The 23,282-nt window shown below is 43.8% G+C and overlaps 1 protein-coding gene across 4 annotated transcripts in view; it reads left to right on the plus strand.

Annotated features, from left to right (window-relative positions):
- Positions 1-23,282, plus strand: part of SEPTIN8 (septin 8) — a 377,700-nt gene that overhangs the window by 307,231 nt on the left and 47,187 nt on the right. The window lies entirely within an intron of this gene.

Consider the following 23,282-nt stretch of genomic DNA (forward strand, 5'->3'; position numbering starts at 1 on the left):
GCAAGTCATTTATAACTGTCAAAAACACAAGACAAATAGTTAAACTTAACAGTGTGCCATTTCTACTGAATGTCCATCAGTGAAACCAGCAGTGCCAAAGATACCTAGAGGTGAAAAGATTAAATGAAGCAATAGTGTCCCAAGAATAGAGTAGAGAAGCCAAGATAGCCTTGGTGGCAATTATGTAACATGCAAAAAATAAATGAAAGGAGCTAGTATGCTATTGATCCAGTGACACCATATTATAAAGGGATTTCTCAGGAGAATCATTTATTAAGTACCTTATTGGGACTTATGAGGTAGATCACTTAGGATAGTGTGAGGCCTCAGGTTGGATAGATGGTTCTATATGGGAACAGAAAGAACGATTCAAGGTATGTACAAGAGTAAACTCTATCTACATTAGTATTGAAAAAGTAAAAGAGCCACTACTCATGTAAAGGGCATTACCAATCAGTAATGAAAGTCTGGCGTTATGATGGAACCTATGTAGGTAGTGGTCCTCAGGTCCAGATAGAAAGGTCTGGATTGCAATGATGTTATTTTCGCATCAATAGCGGCCGCAGTCCACTAGGCTGTGAGACCGTGAGTCTAAACAACATAACATAGGTACGATTCGACATTAGATTGCAAAGAATAATGTGGGGCAGATATCTATCTTGTCAGATTATTCAAAAGTTAAGAAGAGGGGATATATATATTACTCTGCATGTAATTAGTGAATTCGATAGCTGCGAAGATCACATGATATCTACAATGCATCAGGCCTGCTTAGCTCACACTAGCTGTACCGGGATGAAAAAACGATGTATGTCCTACTTGAGAACGAGTGGTAAATAAATCAGAAAACGTATTAATCCTATTGGAGTGCGCATGTATATAAGCAGTCTAAATAAATACTGCCTACTATGTATAATTAAAGGCGTACATATTGCGCACTGCATGCTCATAGTTGGGTCAAAAGGAGCTCTGAGTATACAAAGGTAGGAGAATGCTTTGCGCCGGTGCTTACCAATGAATTAGTAGGGTCACCGCTAAAAGTTGATTAGTGTCTTGTCTTATATTTAAGTAATTTGCAGGGGCTCACGATACGGCTAAAGACAGAGTGAAACAGCAATGAGCAGGTTACCGACATAGAACAGAATGTATTACATAATTATAGAGAAGGAAAGGGAAATAAGGGGAAGGAAAAATGGCAGAGACTCACATGGCCTGAAGCTTGCCATCGGTAGCAGTATTGAAGAACAGTGGACTTTAATTAGTTAGGCTGCAGAGAAAAAGGATTACTCGAAGTTACTGAGTGAACACACTGCAGTAGCAGAAGTGGCAGCAATATCGGGCGAAGCGAGACTGGGGCATATGGGTTCTTACCTATGGTATCGATGGTTACGAAGACTCCAAGGAGCCAGATCACTCTATGCAAGCCAAGGCTGGAGGACGCCACAATAGTTGATCCTTGTTGAAGCCGATCTTTATTTCATGATCCCATGCGTCTTGAACGCTCCACAAACCGAGCTACAGCAATGCTGATATGACGTGTGTTACATGCCAGCAGCTGCTGGCTATTTAAACTTTGTTTGTGAGGAATGCGCGCCAAGCCCTGACGGCAATGACGTGCAGAGTCAGAAAGTAAACATAGGAAGAGGGCTACGAGATGAGCACTCAAAGGAATAGTGATCGTCGCCATGCTTGAGTGGACCCAATAGAGTAACTATTCATTATGGAACATTAGCGAACCAAGTTTGGCAAAGCTAACTGGAAAATGCTGCATGTATAGTGCAAATTGATATTAGCTTGCCTCGAAAAAACAAAATAGACCCGGGAAGCCAAACGATGTCGGAGTTATTATGTCAACGAGTGCAATCGTTGCCACCTTAGAGCATTATGGACGTAGTCAATTCAACAGTGCACTTATTATAAAAGAATATATCCCTATCTTTTTGATGATATAACAGTACTTTTAGTGAGAAGGATTTGGTTGCAAAGATTGGCTGAACCAGAAGGAAATACCATTCAGTATGTAATACTGTAAGCCAGATGCAACCAGATTATAGCATATATACTACTATGTGAAGGTGCCATGCCTGGGAGGGTTGATAAAAGAACAAGGAGAAACACGAGAGACGGCCTGCGGCCGTCAAAGTGAAAGTACGGCCGGCGGAGGAGAAATGCGACACGGCGGGCAGGGGAGGGGGCGGAGCGGGGAGAGCGGCATGAGGGTGTGAAGCAGCAGGGGCCTGAGATGCGGCCGCCTTTGATGTGATAATGCGAGGCAAGCAGCTGGTGGCATTGTGCACGCGCTTTCACATGCACTGGAAGAAATCGCCTGGGAATCGCCTGATCTCGGTAAGCTCTGTTTAAGCCGCTATATATCGAGCTCCCGCTCAATGCGCATGCGCATTGAGATAGGTCGCTCGACCTAAAAATGAACTGTAATGGTGTGGCACTGTACCCTGGCACAATCACACGACTGGGGCAGCTTGAAATCAGAGAGGTGCTAGGGGACTCTGGAACGCTGTGCACTCGTTATGGCACTGCCCCAAACTATGTACATGTTGGGAGGAAACTCTTCAGTCTGTTGACACTATATTCAATATCCTTCTGCCTATTGACTCTGCAACTATCCTACTGTGACTTCCTACCCCAGGGCATACTCCCCGAGACCTACCAGAAAGAAGCAGCTGGAAGTGACATCTTACAAGCCATCCTCACGGCTTGGAGACAGGCTCGGGGTTACTTGTGTTGTAGTTTTTTTATGTTGGTTAACCACTATCTTCCATTTGCCTTGCTGGCATAAATATGTAGACCGTGGTATGTGTGAAACATAAAAACGCTATTAAATCTAGAAGCTGTATACCTACGTTTTGCTCCAGGATCGCAGGACCGTGAAAAGTACAGGGTCTGGTTTATAATGCTCTCACCGCCGCCACCCTCATGTGATGACCCTGAGGAAGCCTGTGTCTATATGACATGCTTCATATGTGACCATGACGTGACCAGCATTGTGCACAATTATACTAAGGAATGGCTCGCTCAGGTACTAGGAGGTGTACAGATGCTGGAGGTGCAAGTCGGCAACGGATGTGCTTGATCGTGGTAGAGCGTGCAACAAGCACATTTAAGTGGGCAGAGTAGTGTTCAGATACTTGTCCATCAGATAACCAGGGTTTGTTAAGTGATTGAAGGGGTGCCATCCAATCTTTAAAATGTTGCGGACCTGAAAACATGACTGGGTCGCAGTATGAAGATATGGAGCGGTGCCGGATGCATAACAGACCGTAGTTAGTAGCAAAGAAGCAGCCCGTTGCAGATGCTAGTGGGCACTACCCTCGTGTGGAAGGAGGCTGCTCCCTAGATGCATAAACCAGCAAACATGTCCTGGGGCCAGACAGGCAGGTGGTAATTCACAAAACCATACACACCCTGGAGCGAGGTAGTTAAATAGGCAAGCAAGCAGCAATTCATAGAGCAGTATGGAGACATTACCCAGGTGCAGTATGAAACACTTCTCATGGTACATGGGTACAAGAAAAGTGGGCTCAGGTCACTCTAAGCGGACACATGGAACAGGGCAGGCGCTGTTAACCAAGGAGGTGTCTGCTGATACAGCTGAGTATGGTTAACGTTTTGTACCACAAACAGTTCTTTGGTTGCCTGAAGTGATTAGGTGGAATGTAGGTGTAGAAAGAGTCTTAGCAGGGGCCCTGACCATATGTCCTCCTATGCCCTAACATGGCCAAACTGGGAAGTTGATTCAGGAGGTCATGCTTTTCTGCTTTGGCCATTGGCTGCTCCTCCTGGGCTAGAAGCCCTGGGAAGAGGACGGGATAGGATAAGAAGGCGGCAGCACCGTCCTGTACAATAAAAGTTGCATCAAAGGTTACGTTAGGTTAGTTGCCTGTAAAGTGCTGCAAGGGGGAAGGAGAGAGAAGGAATGTGAGAAGAGCCATGTCAGTGTAAAGAGTTTTCCCACAAATACTTGTATTCGTCAGATTGGTGGAGCATTAGTGCATAATGTGTAGCCAGCCTTATGCACCGGATTGTCTGGACTGAGAAGGTTACAGCATAAAAGGCAAGGCTCGGTTAGAAGTGGCATGGATGGCAACTCATTATAGACTAGAGATACAAGCTGGCGCCTCTTGCTGTATCAAGTGTACTTTTCAGTGCAACGCTGGGCCTGGGCAGGTCCTTTCCCCTTGTGCCTGACTTTTAAAGCAAGTGCAAGACGGCTGACGGCCGAAGAAAGCCCATGACCTAATTCATGACCACGAGTGGATCCGATTGCTAACAGCTCCAGAATCAGGCCTGGAAGCCCGCAGGGGGCAGACCGCCATCCTTGCTTTGAGTTTTGTACTGCACTCTCCTTGTTATCCTTTTTCTTAAAAGGTTGGATGCCACGATTCAACCAGCGTTGGCAAAGCCAATAGGTCTTGTTTATGCAAGAGCTGTTGGCTTTGGCAAGGTGTTTTCGCTATGTGGTAAAAGTTAGGGGGAAAAAGGCAGTATGATATGGCCAGTGCTGGATACTTACTTTTTTATGGCAGTCAGAAGAGACATGCAAGAGTGGGGGGAGTGGTTGCCGTTGATGGGCAAGAAACAACAGGGGGATGGCATAGGGGGCAAGATTACGGTGCAACCAACAATGAGGGTAGGGGGTCAGAGGGATGGTGAAGCACTGGTGGGGGTATAGGTAACAGGTAAAGCAACAACACGGGAAGGGGAGCACAACACTGCGAGCAATGACGATGTGGCGACAGCACTGGAGGGAGGGGAAGGATGGGGCCAGAAACAACGCAGAGCAGGTTGGGGGGAGGAAGTGAGGAGGCCTGTAAACACATGCATTCTTAGTGAGTGCTGCCAGTAGAAGAAAATAGTAGCTCGAGCCAGAAAGCACTTGCAGCAGAAGGACACTTGGGCCATGCCCCAGGGGAGGGAGAGAAACATGAAGAGGAAGTGAAGCAGGCACGCGCTGACCATACAAGCAAATAAGAGTGAAGATGAAGCCAACCAGTGGTAAGTAATGGGCGGGGATCTAAGCTACCTAGACGCTAACATAATGTGTTACAAGCCCCAGCACATGCACTGTCTCAGGCAAGACCTAAAAAGGGGACAGACACAGAAGACTTTGTGCCCCTAGTGATACAGATTACATTTCCAAAAGTGATAATTTTAGAAGAGACTGCAAAATCGTCATCGGAAAAGGCCTGCTTTCCAATAGCAAAGGCAGGGATAAAATCAAACTCCATTTTCTGTAAGACTCAAAAATAAAGATGCTGCCACCGTGCACGTGCACACTCCACCTCTCTTCTGCCTGTATAATTTGTGTTAAACTGAGTTACTTCATCATATGAAGTGAATTTGCTGTCCTGTGTTCCTCAGTCAAAAGAATTCTGAAGCCCTCAATGTATCACTAAATTTGGTAGCAAGTACTCCTGCTATTTATAGCGCTTAGTGGCACACACCCACACCCGGCTCTCTCTACCCCATAGGCTGTGGTCAGTGCTATAAAAATCGGTTTACTTCCTGCGGCGTGCTATGAATGGAGCTGGCAGGATAATGAGCCACCATATGTATTTTAGACCACGTTGCTCAGGGGCGGCAGTTTTGTCGAGTTGCTTTACAGTATAAAAAAGTTTGTAGCCATACTTTCTAAAATAAAACGCAAGAGGAGCCCTATTTCAAATGCTGCACGTGACAGAGCAATTTTAAGAAACACCCCAGAGGGACACGTTCTCTCGAGTGACGTGAAGGAGGCAACCTGGCTCAGTGCAAGAAGCGCGTAAAATGTAAATATGATGGAGCCATCTCAAAACGAGGCAGAGGGGAGGGTGAAACCACGCGCTGCCCGTGATGAGCACGCGTGGATTGCGGACTTCGCACAGTGACCGCAGACACTTCATGTGCTGCTGAGTGACTATACCGGGCACACACCTGACTGGCCTGGGGCGGTATGCGTCCCTTGTCACCACGCCCTCAGTGTGTGCAGGGTAGGCGCTTTACCAAGTTAAAACTCCCCGTGTTAGCAAAACATTGTATACATTCTAAAACACGTCCATATAAATCAAGTGTGTAAAAAAAAGTCAAAGGTTAATTATTAAATAATAAAACACAAGCTGCGAGTGAACAGCTGAAAAAGAAAGGAGTGTGTTTATAATGCCGTAATAAATAAAAACGACAAGTTGCCAAAAAATACATTCTAGAAACTAATAGAAGCTCCAAAGCTTCATACTTTCGTTATGTAGAAGGCAGGGCAGTGTGTGTAATCTTCTCTTACTGCGTAATCCCAATCCATCTAACGCCACTCCACACAGACCGGAACGTTGTGGCAGCTCTGCTTATCTGTCTAATGAACTGTAGCGAACAAGAGGAAGGGTGTTGTAAAACAAAGGCAGAACTTTGGTGTGTGTTGAATGTAAAGAAGGTGAAACCAAAATCCTTCTAAAGGTGTCTGCTGTGAGACAGGCAAAATGAAACCGGCTTCCATTGACCAATCAAAAAGAAAGATATGATTGACATTCAAGCCAACCAATAGTTATTAAGCAGGTTTAAGGCCCTTTTTAAGCTTTAATTAATAAAAGATCTTGCAAGCGATATCCCAGGTGAGACCTACAAATCTTAGTGATGATTGGAAACATGGGTATCTCGGGAGAAGGCAGTACGTCTCGGAGATCACTTTGTGTTTTCTGATGATGGCAGCTGATCTACATAATTAGTGGAAGCTGTCTTTGGTGAACCTCCTTCTGACTTGAGTGGTTTAGGGCTGCTTTCTTTGTAGATGTGGTCACAAACCATTGGTTTGTGTCCTGGTACAGTCCCAAGGATTCACCACGCCCCTTTGTAATTGGCAAATTACCACTTTGCTCATTTAAAGCATGAAGCTTTGTGTTACAATAGCTGTGCAAATACAAGCCAATTTATGTATCTGACCCTTGATTTTTTTTGTAATCAATATGAATACAATACAATAGTTTTTAAATTGAAGACCGGGGAGAGTGTTTTCTATCTATTTAAAAAATAAATATTTTACTGAAGCAAAGACGTTCTTTTGTACTGTACGGCAATCGTAGAGGCCATAAAATTTGAAGATCACGAAGTGGGGGTCGTCTTTTCTCTTATAATATTGCCAAATTATGGAACTGCCTTCCTCTCCAGAATAGTCTTGAGGCCAATTATCGAACCTTTCGAAAACAAATTAAAACCGTTTTGTTTCCCTAATTCTGCTCCGAGTTCGTGATTGCACTGCTAGTAGCATTGGGATGCTGATTCATTCAGTATAGTTTCTTGCTTGTTAGTAACAGAAACAATATGTGATAAAAAAAAAGTAATGTTTGGGCTAGCTATGGCACAGGCAGGGAGCCAGAAATTTAGCACCTGTAATGGGGAGTCAATTGAGTTTATTTGTTGTTTTAGACTGTTCGAAATAAGATTAAGAACTATGGTTAACAGCCTAATCCCAACATTTTAATTGAGCGTGTATCCATCGGTTAGCACAGAATGGAAGTGTTTAGCTTACTCCTGGTGTAGCTATGTAAATTGTTGGATCGGAACTGGTCCAGTAGATGACCTTATCCAAAGGAGCTTGTGATGAGCGTGCTATTGTCTTTACACAGATTTGAGGGAGGGAAGGCTGAACTGCATTACGCTTGCACAGAGAGGGCCAAAGTGCTCCTGAGAATAAAGATGGGACCACGATGGCTCCAAACTGAGAATTTTTCCCTGGATACCACCGTCTCGCAGCCATACTGGCGTATCGCTTTTGAATTGTCTTTCCAGCATGTAATGTTCTTTGGAAGGGGTCCCATACAAATGGATTCTTTAAAATGTGCCGTATATCTAAACTTTTTCATGAAACCAATGTTAGTTAGTTGGAAGTGCTTGGTGCCACACTGTGGGACGTTTTCTGTTTGTTGTGCCACCATCTTGGTTTTTTGTTATCCCTTTTTCTTCTGGATTAGACATTTTGGAAACTCCTGTCAACGTGCTTCTGCTCAAGTAATCCATGTGCTCTTCTAAAATCCAACTGCTGCTTTTCCAGCCCAAAATATTATATGATAAACTGAGATCGCATGTTCCCACCCACATCTGAACTCCAAAGATGGACAAACTGAATTGGAACGGTGCTGCTAATAAAACCTCCTTAAATGATGGTAGTTTTATCAACTTCACTGGTGACTCTGCCTTTGTCCTTGTGACGAAGTGTGTGCTAAAGGCAAGAGGCAGACCTGTTTTGTGGTAACAGATGTAAACCAAGTGTCTGCAGAGTTCAGACTTTTAATGTAATTTTTAGATCTGGCTAAAGGCTGGATATGCATCTGTCGACGTCATGTCATCAATACCTTATAGAAGTACAACAAGAATTAAAGAGAGAATGAACTTTGGGTCGTCCCCCGTCAAGCTATTGATTTTCAAGTGTTTTTCATGGTTTGCCGTGGGGGGAGGGTTTCTCCATTCAAGCTGTCATTTTGTGGATGAGTAGTTAGTTTTTTTGGTGATTTGGTATCAAATACTTGTTTTATTAGACTGTGGATGTATTCTGAGATTTGTAGTTTCCAATTACGAGTCCTGATGTGTTCTTCAGTGTACCTTTTTCGCTGACAAAGTAACGTTTTAAGTGCTGATGTAGGGTTTATTTTTTTGTTTCGGAAGTGCTCGCATTTTTGGGTGCCCAACACCTCTCATAATGGCAAGAGTGCTATTGACAAAGTGCCCTTACACATTCATTTCTTTTACTTTGCTGTCATAACATGTTGTTGGTTTTGCTGCTTTTTTGTTTACTAAGTAAAGGGCAGTGTCTTAGGCTTTTTTTAAAGTGCAGTGGGTATGCGGACTCTTTGTCAAAAGCATTTACTGTGCCATATTTTGCGATGTATGCCTTTATAAGTTCACTAACTACACTGCAACCGTCATCTCCTAACGCATTTTAATAACACCCTTTTAGAGGGTTCAGCGTAATATTGCTAATGCCGTCAGCAATGGGGCCCGACCCCAGCGTCTGTATTTTTGTAACCCAAGATGTTTCTTCATTATGACATTTTGGTTCCAGGACAGCTGAGTGCCACTCACACAGTCGGCCAACTATTACCAGTCTTCAGCTAATAAACGCCACATCTAATGGCTTTGCCAATGCTTGTTACGTTTTTCACTGACTTCAGTTTGGTAAACGTTCCCAATGTTGAGTGGCAGCTGAGCTGACAGTTAGAATGCGAGTGATTTCTCTCTCCAGTCTGTCTGTGAGTCACTGGGCCTCGGTGAACCCCCAGAAATCTGCTGTTGGGGAGACTGCGCCCTCTTTGTTGTCAGACAGCGAGGAACGCATTTCACTGCCGAGAACGGAAGTGCGCCCTCTGCTGCCCCATCTCTCTCCTGCATCTTTCGGCTGCCTCGGCCCTTAGTAATTATATGTAATTCCACGCGTTATCTCTGTCAGTGGAATGAAGATTGTGTATTTGGACAGAAAGTGTTTTCCATGGCCCAGAACGATGCAGCTGATAACGTTGTAGCTTTACAAAGAGCTTTCGACGGGAACATATGTGGGGCATAACGAGAACAAGTAGGGCATTCATGCCAGCGCCAAAGTATTCACAGCAGAAAAATAACACTGGTCCTGGGGCTATCGGGTGGAATCGGCCAGTTTGTTCAGTGCTGACTTCAGAATCACAGGCTTTGTATCTGAAGGGCCTCTGAGCCATGTGCACTGTAGACAGGGCTAAGCTGGGCACTGAGAAAGCATAACGCGTTTACTGACCAGGCATAATGTGTTTACTGAGAAAGCATAACGCCTTTACGTTCTGCGTTGCGCACCCTCCAGCTGATTTAAATAAGATTGCAGTCAGAGAGTGGTAAGTATTAGGAGAAACAATTCAGAAATTCCCTTTGCACGTACAAAGCAAGCGTTGGGTAAGCCAACAGGTCCCATAGGTCTTGCCTTTGGGAACTGTTGGCTTTGCCAATGGTTTTTGTCCTGCTGCCTAGCATCCCTGATGCTGTGCTGCATGGCCGATGAACCTGAAAAAAGCCATGGTGACTGGCTGTATCATTTTCTTTCAGGCATGAGCACACCTTCAAAATGACGCAAGTTTTTTTTTCTTTTTGTTTACCGATCAGAATGTGATTGGTAACCCAAAAAAATGTACAGGTGAAAGTGTATGTATGTGAGAGCGGATGGGAGGGAAATTAATGAAAAATTACATTTTCATAATGTTATGAAAAGAAATGTGCTGGGAGAAGTGGGAAAACAGAGAATGTGGGAAATGGATGCACTCTCATGGAGTGCTTTCAGAAAAGGGAAAAAAAGTTCCTGATAAGCAGACACTTGTGGAAGGATGGAAAGAGAGATGGTAAACAGACTATGCTCAAGGGGAAGGACAAAGACTAGATGGACAGGGCTAAAACAAATAAAACCATTGTGTGAAAAACCAAAAGCTAGTGGAATAGAATGGTAGGAGTTGCTTTATAGGTCAGCCGTCAACATGTCCCTAGTAAGTCCTTCGCAATCAGACCGATGTGCTGTCTGGCAGGCTTCAACCTAAAAATGGCCTGGGTTCCTACATAGCTTCTTTGACTTTGTTGGATGAGTGAAACGTACAGCCAGTCTAGCACATGTTTATATTTTGGGCACAACTCCACCATTGTAGACCCTGATAGACCTGTATCACGTAGCCCTGAAGAAGTGTTATATTTCATTCAAGCGCACTGCAATGACATCCCTGGGCCACAGTTTTTATTATTTAACAGCTCAATACAGATCTGTAACACGAGTAACATCCGAGATGGAAAATTGAGTTTGTGGACTTACCTTACATATTCCAATAATCCATATTTCAACTATTAAACAGCCTTAGATACATTTCCTATCCAGGGTGTGAGCAAACATGGCAGAATCTTGAGCTATACTATGGCTCATTCATGGTACCTGAGAGCTATTTACTGTCTCATAAGCAACAATTAAATTAAACAAAGCAGGATCTCTGACTCGGGCGATTACGTGTTAACAGGGTCTGTTACATAGCTCTGTACTTGTCCTTGTGCTTCTTTGATTTCCCATAATTGATCTGATGGCCTGTCTTGAGCTGATCAGGTAATTTGCACCTGAACTAGGTTGCAGGAGCGCATATGCATGCCTTGTTCTTCGTACAGAATGAGATTCAATACTATCACACTTGTGTAGGGAGTACACCCCAGCCTTAAATCTCTTATGACTAAAGCACAGAGCGACCACCTAGTAGTTGTTACTCTCCCTGGGTGTATGAGAACCAAGGTCCAGCTGGTAGTTTAGGTCCAAAAAACAGGAAGTCATATTAAAAATAAATACATAGACAATGCTTTAGCCAATCTGCTGTCTTGGCAGCCTTTGCTAGAGTCTAGGTGGGTGAGCTAACACAATGTAACAACAGGTAGGGGAAGAAAAGGATCAATTGTGATCCAATAGGGCTTAGATCACCATTCAAAGGGAAGAGAATGGAACGCCCAGTCACAGCCGTAGCCCCAGATATGTAGACAACAAAAGGAGTGACTGGGCTGTTCCTAGAGGAAGAAAGAAGAAGAAGAAGAAGCTCACTAAGGTGTAAGGGCTAGTACTCCATGGAGGACCACCCCTGGGTATCCAATTTGTTGGATATAATGGCCTCACACACCCTTGCGAGTGTCATGCTTCATCATCGGCAATGCTCCTCGTTGGACAGGCGGTGCAATGCCCAACGGGCTCACCTCAAAGAGGGGCTCTTTATCGGAGATCTTTTATCCAACTGCCTATGGGTGAGGTGAGGGTGAGGGGCCAGGACAGAGTAGATAGTGTGGGTGAGGATAAAATGTGGCACAAGGTACCGGAAAACAATTTTATTCTGGTGGTCCTCTGTCACAAGTAAAACAAGGATAGCCGGTGCTCGCGGGAACTATGGTTTCCCAGAGTGGACCAGGGCTAAAGTGCAAATGGTGTGGTCGACATGTTTCTCACTTCTAGTGCATTGACTGCGATTCTTCAGGACCTAATAAAAACTACAATCTACAACACATGACCTAATAATTAGTATCAGTTTATATACAGCACATAAGTTGTACTACCTGTTTGACACTGCTCTTTCCTAAAAGGGGAGATAAAGGAGAACATTACCACAGGCAAGTAACAACATGTGATCCTATAGTGACCGTGGACACACTGTGATGAAGTGACATACTAGTGAAGATTGTGACTAGTATGTGATTAAAAACAAATTAAAAACTGATAGCAGCAGTATCCATTTGAATTCAATCGCGAACCCGAGGGATCGGTTGTACTGTTACTCACCTAGAGGTTAGAGTATCGGGGTATCAACAGTACCCGGTAGGTCTGACATCAAGGGAGAAGCCATTATGGTTGAGGCCGAGGAGGGTGGGATAAGGGCGGGATGATATTAAGGTAAGTGTTAACTTAATATGATGGGCGCATGCGTCGCCAGCTACACGGAAGACCGGGTTAAAACCTTGCAAGAATGGCCAGTGTCCAGTCTGTGTAAAATTAAATGTAAAAGAGCCATCGCATGTGGGGTGTCTTAAGTCTGTGCAAACCCCTTAAGAAATGTAAGCCATGGTGAACAGGGTCTCGAATATAATGGGTTACAACTGTGAAGGAGATTAAGATAAGCGGTACATATGTGCCCCAGTATCAGGAGCCCCAGGGTACAATCGCTCTGTCCCCGAGTTAGCAAGCCTAAGAAAGATAATGGCCACACGGTGTGCATCAAGGACGCTCAGGAGGAAAGAATTACACCCCTCTTCCAGTCAAGCGTGACCCCTTACGCATAGATGGATTGGAATCACGGCATGTAGTTAGGCATATATCGCACAGTCTGAGTACCAGTTTTAGAGCGTTGCGGGTTATGCTGCACTATGTGAAATAGACGTATGAGGCCCGAGTCAAGGGGAACTACAGCGCGGCATAGGAAACGGCCATTAAGGATTCGTGATGCCTAATGCTGTAAATGCGGTTCACTTACTTTCTGCTACTTGTGTCAGTGCCAGTTAAGCCTACCCATCTCTACCGGGTCCGGGTCATGGAGAGCCGGTCGCGTGTTTCCTGATTAAATAACACGCCGGGCGTGGCCCAAACATCCCAAACAGGAAGTAGAAAGCCCCAGTAGATCATGTGATATCGCTAGTGGATGGGGCGGCCATGATGGAGTGGAGGGAAGTAAATGAAGAGTAAGTGAACACAAACTAGGTGTTGTCTCCATATTATTATTGTCTCCATATTATTCTGATCGGCTGGTCTCTTAATCTGACGTACGTCTGTGTGGTTAGAGAGGTATTATTACAGAGTTAATGTAGCTGGTATTCTCAGTTCGGGTGACTAATGCCTAAGGATCTACGCCATGCCAACGAAAGGTCCTAACCAAGCAGGCTGTTAATGTGTTCAAAATTGGAAGTTAGGAACAGAGTAGCCCGCCCCTCTCGTTTGTGGTCAAGATCCCGTGGTAGATTGGTCTGTGAGGTTCAGTCATTAGGACGTAGGCTAGTCTCTGACAGGTCAGTGATGTGCAGGTGTCGGCTGGGAGGAGGCACTGTGGTTAGCAGTATTAGAGTGGAATCCAGAATGACACATGCGCCTAGTGTCAAATGACCACAGTGTCGGCTTGTGCCGGGCATATATAAGATCATATTGCGGTGATTTTATCATGGAACACTACCTCGAACGTACAAAGACCATAGTGTGGGGTGGTGGGATACTCCATGGAATATGCAGTGACCATAGTGTAGAATGGTTGGGGTGTAAGGCATATTTGGAATTCCATTGCGGTGGAGTATTCGTGGAGCACTCCATGGAGTGTAAGATGACCATAGTGTCAGATATTGGGGCAACCCATCGGATGTTCATTGAACGAAGCATTGATTTGGTGGGAACGCAAGGCAAATTAGAGATATATTTGCAGTGATGTGTTCAGAGAGCGCTCCACGGAATGTCCTATTGAGTCCGCGGTTATCAGTGGACAATCGGTGTATCCACCTCTGTTCCTTCAGGAAAAGATTGTGTTTGGATTTGTCTGGGGAAGTTTCAAGAATCAGCCAAGACAATGAGTCTGCCGTGTGATTCTGTTCTAAGTAGTGTCTGCACATCTTTGTGTTGGTTTTCTTGCAACGGAAGTTGCTTCTATGTTCATAGATACGGGTTTTCACGGGGCGGGAGGTCATGCACACGTATTGCAGACCGCATGGGCATCTCAATAAGTAAATGCAGTTGGGAGTATTGCAATTTGTATGGCCCCGTAATTCCCAACGGAAGGTGTCCGTCAGAAGGATAGTTTTGTATGTGCTGGTGAAGGGGCACACACTGCAGGAGCCGCACGGGTAATGTCCCCGTACAGGCGGTAATTGCCACAGAATGGTTTGTTTAGGTGGCTCAACCTTCTTTGGCCTAGTATGCACCAGAATATCCTTAATATTCCTTGACCTTTTGAAGGCAAATCTAGGTGTTGCAAGATTTAGATTACCCGTGTTCAGAATCTGCCAGTGTCGTTTGATTATCTTTTTGATCTCATTTGAGGCTGGCAAAAAGGTGGTGACACAAGTTAGGAGATCTGCCTCCTGTGACGTCGGGATATTGTATTCAAGGAGGGCCCCCCTATGGTTGTTCTGTGCATGTTTGCGTGCCCTAAATATCTCCCTAGTGGGGTATCCTCTATCCCTCAGATTTCTGGATAGTAGGGAAGACTCCGTTTTGTAGTCTGTCAGGTTGGAACAGTTGCGCCTGACCCGTAGAAATTGTCCGAAAGGCAGATTCAGTCTCAGGGCCTTAGGGTGGTGGCTGGTAAAGTGGAGCAAACTGTTGCGGTCTGTTGGTTTGCGATACATGGTGGTGCCGATTTTACCGCCCTCCAGACTGACCGTGAGATCCAAGAAGGCAATCTTGGATGTAGAAGCCGTTATGGTAAAGTGGAGGTATTCGTTCAGCGTGTTTAGCCAACTGAAGAACTCCTTGTATAGATCTTCAGTACCTGTCCAGAGTATCAGGATATCATCAATGAACCTCCTCCATAGTTTGATGTTAAGGTGGTAGGGGTTCATTGGCCCACTGAGCCAACACAATATCAGGGACTGCTGAACCAAGGATCTGCTTTGGCTCTAAGGGTCTGTGCATGAGCCGAGCCTTCAAAATGTTTAGTTTAGCATGTGAATCATGCAACTAACATGTAAAACTATGATCACGCCTCTTCAGAATTTGAAGAAGTGTATTTCTTTATCATGCAGAATCGTTTTACCTTAGTACAACAGCTCATGTCACTGCATTAAAAGATTTGCTACAAGAATTTAGAAACCTTCCTGCCCAGTGTTCCCATGATAATGCCATTAGTGAACTAACGCTCAAGTCAGGTGTCGTCTGTATCCTAAATGTGGCCTAGATTCGTTTTAAATGGGGAGCAACATTATAGTTTACTTAATCAAGCACAAGAAGTTTTTGTGCAGCCCACATCCTGAAGTCACGTATTTGCAGGTACTCTCCTTTAACCGCATGTGTGCCGCCGTTCTCCCCTCGGTATGCGGCACTTTTCAGATTACCGCGTTACATGACGAGCTCAGCTCGTCATCAGCACACGGTAGGTAACGCTGACGAAAAAGGAGGCTTGGTGACACAATTGCCTAGTATTACATCATTTTGTCAAGCGGGGAAGCCAAGATTGATCACAGTTATTCTGGTTCAACATCGTGCAGTTCTCGCTCCTTTTATACATCACAGGTTAATGCTTTATCTTTAAATCTTAGCACATGAAGGTAGAATGTAGGTGGCAGCCAGAAGCCACATAAATGCTCGACTTGTTTTGGGCTCGAGAGTCTAAGCAGACCTTGAGCTGAGCCAGAGCCAGGCATCTGGTTCGCCCACTTCTAGCCCAGGGATAGTACTGCCAACCGTATTAAAAATGACCTACAGCAGTTTCATTACAGTTACATTGGCCTGGAATTAAATGTGATGCCAAAGTAATCTTTATTGCAACATATGTGACGGAGGTGTAGTTTACAACCTTCAAAAATAGTTTTGCCTCCATAGAAGGGCATTTGTGAAGGCATGCTCTATAGATGAGGAAACAGCTATCCCCCTGGAGGCATTTAAGCTGGAAATGGGCCTGGATTCCCGGTGGGGACTTGCATTGGCTGGCACCCTTGCATGCCAACATCATTTCTATTGCGCTCAGGTGGCACTGTACTTTCTTTACTTTGATTGTGTTTCTATTCTGTGGTGGAATGAGCCGTTTTGGGACAGGTGGCTATTAAATATGACTTAAAGAGAAGAAGTCTTGTATCTATGCGTTGGGGATTGTGTTGTGAATACAGACTTGCGATCCTACTGAAAAATCATTTCTTATATCTACTGTAAATTGTGAGTTAGACGCGTGCATGCATTCTTGGAGACCCGCCTCAAACCAGAGTAGAGGAGGTGATTCACCTGTGAAGAGCTCATGTCTCGCTTGCGTGACTTGTAATACATCAAGTGGAAGAGGTTGATGGACTGGAGGAATGAGCAGAAATTAAGTTCAAGTTAATGGTGACATTGGTATGAATGCGTTACCAAAGAATTGAAAGGGTTGATACTGGTTCTAGGAGATGGAAATGTAAGAAAGCGTTTTTTAAATGTGTTGAAATGGCGTATCGCCAATAAAACTGATATTTTAAAAAAAGAATGGGTCTTGCATAGCTGAACTCCTTTCACATTAACTATGCACCAAAGAACGTCGATTGGAACTAAATGATTCCAAAACATGATTATGTTCAGCTCCTAGAAAACGTCTCTAGTATTGGGAGAAGCTGGTCACACACTGCTTTGCCAGGCCTGCTCCCCAAGGCGCCTCCGGCTTCAGAACTAAAATCACATTTTAAACCAATACTCTGATAGTGAAAGGCTTACTTTATAAAAGTACGAAAGGAAAGGGATCCGTTCCACACAAGCACTCCACTTCATTACTTGGTTCAAACCGCTCTAGCGCTTAGAGCTTTGTCTCATCTTATTTCAAGAAGAAAACTAAGGCTCAGGGAGGCGTAGCCACCCAGGTAAGAAGGCTGGACCAGGCCTGGGGTTCACAGGCCTGTCCTACTGGGGACGCATCCTTCACTGCAGGAGAGATTCATGACTGAATTTTAAAAAGCCGGTAAGTATCTTCAGCCACTGCCTGTTGAAACCGGGTGATTTTGCTGTGGATTCTTGACTAAGCACAAGAGCCAGAGATCCTGAGGACAAAACACAAGTCTAGTATCTTTTCGCCAATTGATACTCCACCTTCGTTTTTTTGTTTTCTTTTTAACAACTTTGTCTAATATTTTACCAGAAGTACATATCGCAGAAGTAACTTGGGTGGCTGCACTAGCGCTTCAGCGTCAACGGACAAATATTCAAGCATAACACGAGGCAATTCCCACAGCATCATGATGTCATTTAGCAAATAAGAAAAGGGTGGAGAGCAGCGGGGGGAGAGAGAGTCAGAGAAGACAATAATAACAAAAGATTATGCTTGTTGGATCTATTAATATTACCATTAGAATTATGTACATGGGTCGAGAACATGAGCGAAAGGAGGCCTGAGGGCAAATCTCCTACGCTGTCAATCAAACCTTCTAAGCTTCATGGCCAATATTCACATTAAGAACTAAACATTTAAGGTGACGAGCGTGCATAACCAAATGTTTATGTGGGTGTCAAAGGGGCCCACACACTCTTGAATAGTTGCCTGTTTCTAACAGTTTTTTCCATAGTACATATGTGCTGGACCTTTGACCACCACAATCCCATGATCTGGTCAGAGGCTTTCCACTTCAGGTGATTGACTGTTTGTCAGTCCAAAGCAACCGAGGGATTAATGTGCCTGACGTTGTTTTCCTGATTTAAATCTCCATGCAATACAGTTAGCGGCTCCATCGGCCATTAAATATTTGCAGTATCTTTGATGGGACATAAAACCTCCTTAAATAATATTTGAATCTCGCCACAATACCACAACATATGGTATGATGTGCATGAATCACTGCATCCCTTCCAACACTCGCGGCCCCACCAAACATGGTGTTTAACATCACCCTGCTCTCAACATTGCTTTAAGAGCTCTTTCTTTGATTTGTGTGCAGATAGAAGGTTTAGCTATCCTTTGTCAAATGTTAATCAAAGAGCCTTCATATAAGTTAATGTGCACACCTTTCGCCAGCTCCTTCATATATTTTTTTTGGTTGACTGCTATGATCCATCTTAAAGGTGGAGATGCCTTGGGTGATTACCCTTCCTCCATAAAGAGTTCGATTCTTGAAGTTTCCCTGTTTGCCCCTCTACTTTACCCTTTCCTGAAGTGGTCAGTGCGGCAGCTGCTTTTATAAGCACACGTCCCTTGCCCTCACCCAACATTTGACAGAGCATTGTTCCCTACTTTTAAATGTACCATTACTATATCTGGCTCCCAAATTGGAGCATATCTTTTATGCCTGGTTGAGAGTCGGGATTGGCCACTATTTGCATTAGAGGAGAAGGGAACTTGGCGTGTGGCGCCTTATACCCTCTTTGTTCCAATATCTAGAGTGGTTTTGGTGAGAATAAAATGGAGTACAGTCTATCGTGACCTCTTGGTGATAACCATTAAATAAGAGATGGTTCCGTTCAATGCTGGGCTCAGTTGTGACGCCATGATATAGCTACCTACAAGTGGGACATGCAGGCCACCCATTTCGGATGTTTTAATAATACTGATTTGGCAATCTGAGGTGCCAAGTTATTCCAGACAAAGTTCCAGAACTTACTTTGAGTTATTAGTCTTTTCTGGAAATTGTACCGGGAATGCCCTAAACACATAATAGCAGCCTGGGCATGAAATTTATTTTGACTGAAGTTTGTATTATCCATCCAAAAGATCTTTAGCTTTACATGACATTAGAAGTCTTTGCAAAGGGAATGTGGTAATTGTGGTATATTGCCACGGCAAGTGTCCTCCACACGAAGAGGGAGAAAACTCCCAAATATTCATTCCTATCTGGCCTCTGGTCAAATCCATGCCTTCTTTAGGTCTCCATTGCTTGCTTCTTAGCTAGTGACTACTCCCATGTCTTTGAACTTTTATTAGTTAATGTTGATCCCCAAGACCTGGTAGAAATGCCTTCGTTCATCAGACAGTACTGGGGGCAGTTTTTTAGGGTCAGCCAAACTATATTAAGTCATTGGTTAAAAATTCCACCTTCACATCACTAAATTCGGTACAAATGCCTATAATGCTGGTATTAGACATGTTTTGGACCACTGACTTCATCAAGAGGGCAACAATCATTGGTGGCAAGTGGTAGCCTTGTTATATCCCTCTTACCAGTACTATGAGATATGAAAAATAGGAAGTAGCTTTGTTGTATGAACAATTTTACTAAGATTTCTTTGTTGAGGGAGCGCAGTTGGGGTTCTTGGCCAGTTTCTACTGGCTTTTTTATGGAGGAAAGTCCAATCCACCCTGTCAAATACCTTCCCTGCATCCTGTGAGAGAAGGGCCATCTGAATATTTTGTTCAGTTCGTTTGTTCAGAGCATCAGTGATAAGTCTCACATTTTCCCCAGTCTGGTGTTCTTTACAAAACCGCTTTGGTATGGGGATATTAGGTCTGGCCAAAGGTTGTGAAGTCTGGTTGTGAGGATCTAGGTAACAAATTTTAACATAGGTGCTCAGCAAGGTAGAGAAGCCGCACAAAATGAGTCCTCGGTAAGCTTCAGTTACAGTGAGCACCATCATACTGTGTGTAACGTCTCCAGTCTTGTGGAGTGTTAAAAATATTGGTCATGGTAGGGGCCGTTCTACTGTCGAACACTTTATAGAAAGAGGGTGTACAGCAGTACACCACTGATACTTCATTACCGGTCAGTTCAGAAATGGCGCACTCTAAAAATGCATTCCCGTATCCTCCTTCTCTGTGCTGCTGCTTGTATTCTTATCCTCCTCACCATGACTGTACAGCGCGGCCATTGTGAAACATTCTTAGGCCTTCTGGGGCTGTTTAAATAGTTTTCACCTGCTTACCACCTGATTTGAATTGGTGCTATTTTACAAGCGCGTAAATTGCTAAACCTGGCACATTCGCAATTTGCGAATGCTTCATGCATAGGTTTGCGATTACCAAATAGAGAATTCGCTAATAAGTAATCGCTAATTGGAAATTACAAACCGGAATTTCAAATTTAGCGATTTTCCAAGAAATTATGCGAATTTTGATGGTGCTTTGCTTAGTGCTATTTTTTCGATCGCAAACAGTCAATTTTTGCGATTTGCACTGTTTGCAATTGTAAAATAGCTTGATGCATGTGCCCCCATGGGCTTATGCCTCTCGAAAGAGAGCTACTGGGCAACTGTTGGGCCTAATACTGCATTAAAATTCCCTCTGCCTCCCCCTTTACCCCCCCACCCCACCCCCGTTATGGTCAGCATTAATTGGAAAGAATGATGAGTAAAAAGTGCCTGCGGTGTGATTGGGCCATAGCAAAAATGTGAAGGTTTTTTCCTGAATCCGTTCCCTCAATCCCAAAACACTCCCATCCCTGTCTCTGCAGGCCTTGTCAAAGTCAAAGGGAATTCCCAGCCGAAATAGTACATGCAGACCCTCACCCTTGTATTGTGCTGTAGAATGAAACTGCTCTGGGCAAAAGAATCTGTGGACATCACCAACCAAAAGGTGCATCAACCCCTTTGATTAACAACCGCTGTAAAACCACCTTTCTTTTAATGCGGGAATTCAAGCCCTGCACTTTAAAAGTCACAGTTTTAATAGTAATGGCGTATTTATTATTTATTTTTATTATTTATTTTATAGCATTTATAAGGCGCACAGCTACCCACAAAGGGTAGCCATCAAACCACATGGAAAGCATTTCGTGGGTGGCTTAAGCTAGTGGCTCGGTGTCCCCCTATGCCTTTCAGGCTATGCCTGTACTGGTTGTGGCACATTTCACGTGGATGAGGCGTCTGCAGTGCTTTGAGTGTCACAAACGTTAATGTACCTGGTGTAATTGTCATCTCTGTGCTGTTTTGGAATCCCATTGACACCATTTGGCAAATTAAGACCCTTACAAGCGAGAAAAAGCAATAGAAATCTTGGTGTTATCTTTGTTACAAGTAATGTTTGCTTACTAATAGGGACAGTGATAAGATGTATAGAACTGTGTTTCCTGGACATAGGCTGAAATAGGCCTGGACTCTATCTATCTATGTAGTCCTGTTTTTATTTCTGTTCGACATTGCATGCTGAAGAATGTGCACTGGTGCTTTGTGTTGACACGATGTCCTTCGAGATCTTCGGAGGAAGATCTTTAGTTTATTTGTTGCTCTCCAAGGTCTATTCCTGCTTGTTCACTGTAGGCCTATTCAATTGCAATACTTTTATTGCCTGTTACCCGATTTGTGTAACATGTCCGCATTAGGTCAGATGAGATTCTTTATTCATTTAGGGGGATAGTGGTAGGTTGGTGTTATTACATGACTTTTTTTTATAATCCTGCCTTATGATTTGATGATTTGTTGATACATTTGCTCAACCTGTGCTGACTGTGCAATTTTCGTTGCCGTCTATGTTTGATTTTGTTATAAAGGGATGCGTTTTTTGGCGTGAGCCACAGGAAAACCTTTGGTCTCCTGGGATGCTGCCTGATTTTCTATGAATTTGCTGCATATTCTGGACCTAGATTATTTTTTCAGATTTTGTTCTTGCCTCATATATGTTGATTTCTTAGCTTTATGCTTGTTTATTCTTTATGGTTAGAATATTATGCACCTAATAGATTTTGAGACGGCTATATGTTTGCTTTCTGTATTGCATTTTAATACTTTCATTAAACCTTCATGTTTTCCAAATTGCTGATTTTGAGCTTCTTTGAGTCAAAGCTAATCCTTATTAATTGCTATTTGAATTGCTGTTTTGAATGTTATCTTTAGGGACACATTTCCTCATCTAGTTTTCAGGACAACACTGCCCAACTCCGAATTATGCGCTTTATTGCGAACATATTAAACTATCAGAAATACCGCCAGTGTAAATGACAAACTTCCAGAGCATTAAACGTTGTGGAACAAAAACGAATACATATGTTAAGCAAATCTGTAATCACATGAGGTGGGCCTAACACAGCGCATCCATTTAAAAACCTTTCCAATCAAAAGAAGGCCTGCGTCGCAATGATCTACTTTCTATCTTCTGGTTGCTCCATGCTCTGGGAGGTCTGTGCATTAGGAGCTTGGGCATGTAAAGAACTTGCAAAAAGTGGCATTGGTGATGTTTGTTTAACTGAATATTCCTAGCAAGACCTTAAGGCTATCCTACCTCGTCCGGTCCGCGAGCGTGTAAATCAAGCGGATGTTCAGTGCTTGAAGATCACTTGCCACCGAATCTTGCACCACATGTTTTCAACCGTGCTGCTGTGGAAGCCATCGGTTCTTGCTCACCAGTTTAGATGATGGTTTGGAGATCACCGCCTTGAATGTGGCACAGCAAACCTGAGAGCTGATGTGACTGAGCAGGAAGAGAGCCTGTACAATGTACTCAAGAGTGACCTGAACTGGAGTTCTCAGTCCTTGATGGATCCAGTGGAGGACACTTTCAGGGGACACTGGCTAAACTATGCACCTGTGCCTTTTCTGTGAATTAGTACTTTTAAAAAAAGAGCACTTCATGCCACACAAGGGCCATTTCTAAGTTTTGTAAGTGCTAAGTTTTATTGTTACCTAACGTAATGGTACTCAATTTACCGATCTCAGAAGGATGAAAGACTAAGTTGGCTTTGCTGGATTTCAAACGTGTGATCTGTGCCCCCCAGGAGATGCCAGAGGTGAGCGGTTACTGCCGCGAGCCAAGACCTGAGGATCCCAGTATGTATTCGGAAACGCACAGCACAACGTCCGAAAGCGGTTTCCTGCTCACCCTCATGGCTGATGTCATTAAATAAATCTGTCCACCTCAATTTTTTTCCTGCTTATAATTTTAACAGTCTGAGTAAAATTGCCATACAGTTTTAAAAGCCTATATCTATGTAAAAAAAATGTGTAGTTGCCAGACTGACGAGGGAATACCATCCAACCACAGCATTTTGTATTTCCTTGTAGAGAAATGGCTTGACAGTGGCTGGTTCATTTAATGGCTTTGTATAAAGGGGGATGGAAGCAAACATTAGCTTGGGATGTGACATGCTTAGTTTTCACTCGAAATTTTGTTTGGATAGTTAAAAACTGGAGAATTCAGTAATAGTTGCTTTGTGCCAGGGACACAAACTATATTCACAAGTTACGTGTATACCCACAAATTTACAAGTTCACATGCCAT

This window comes from Lissotriton helveticus, chromosome 7 (genome assembly GCF_964261635.1).
Source record: "Lissotriton helveticus chromosome 7, aLisHel1.1, whole genome shotgun sequence".
NCBI classification, from domain to species: Eukaryota; Metazoa; Chordata; class Amphibia; order Caudata; family Salamandridae; genus Lissotriton; species Lissotriton helveticus.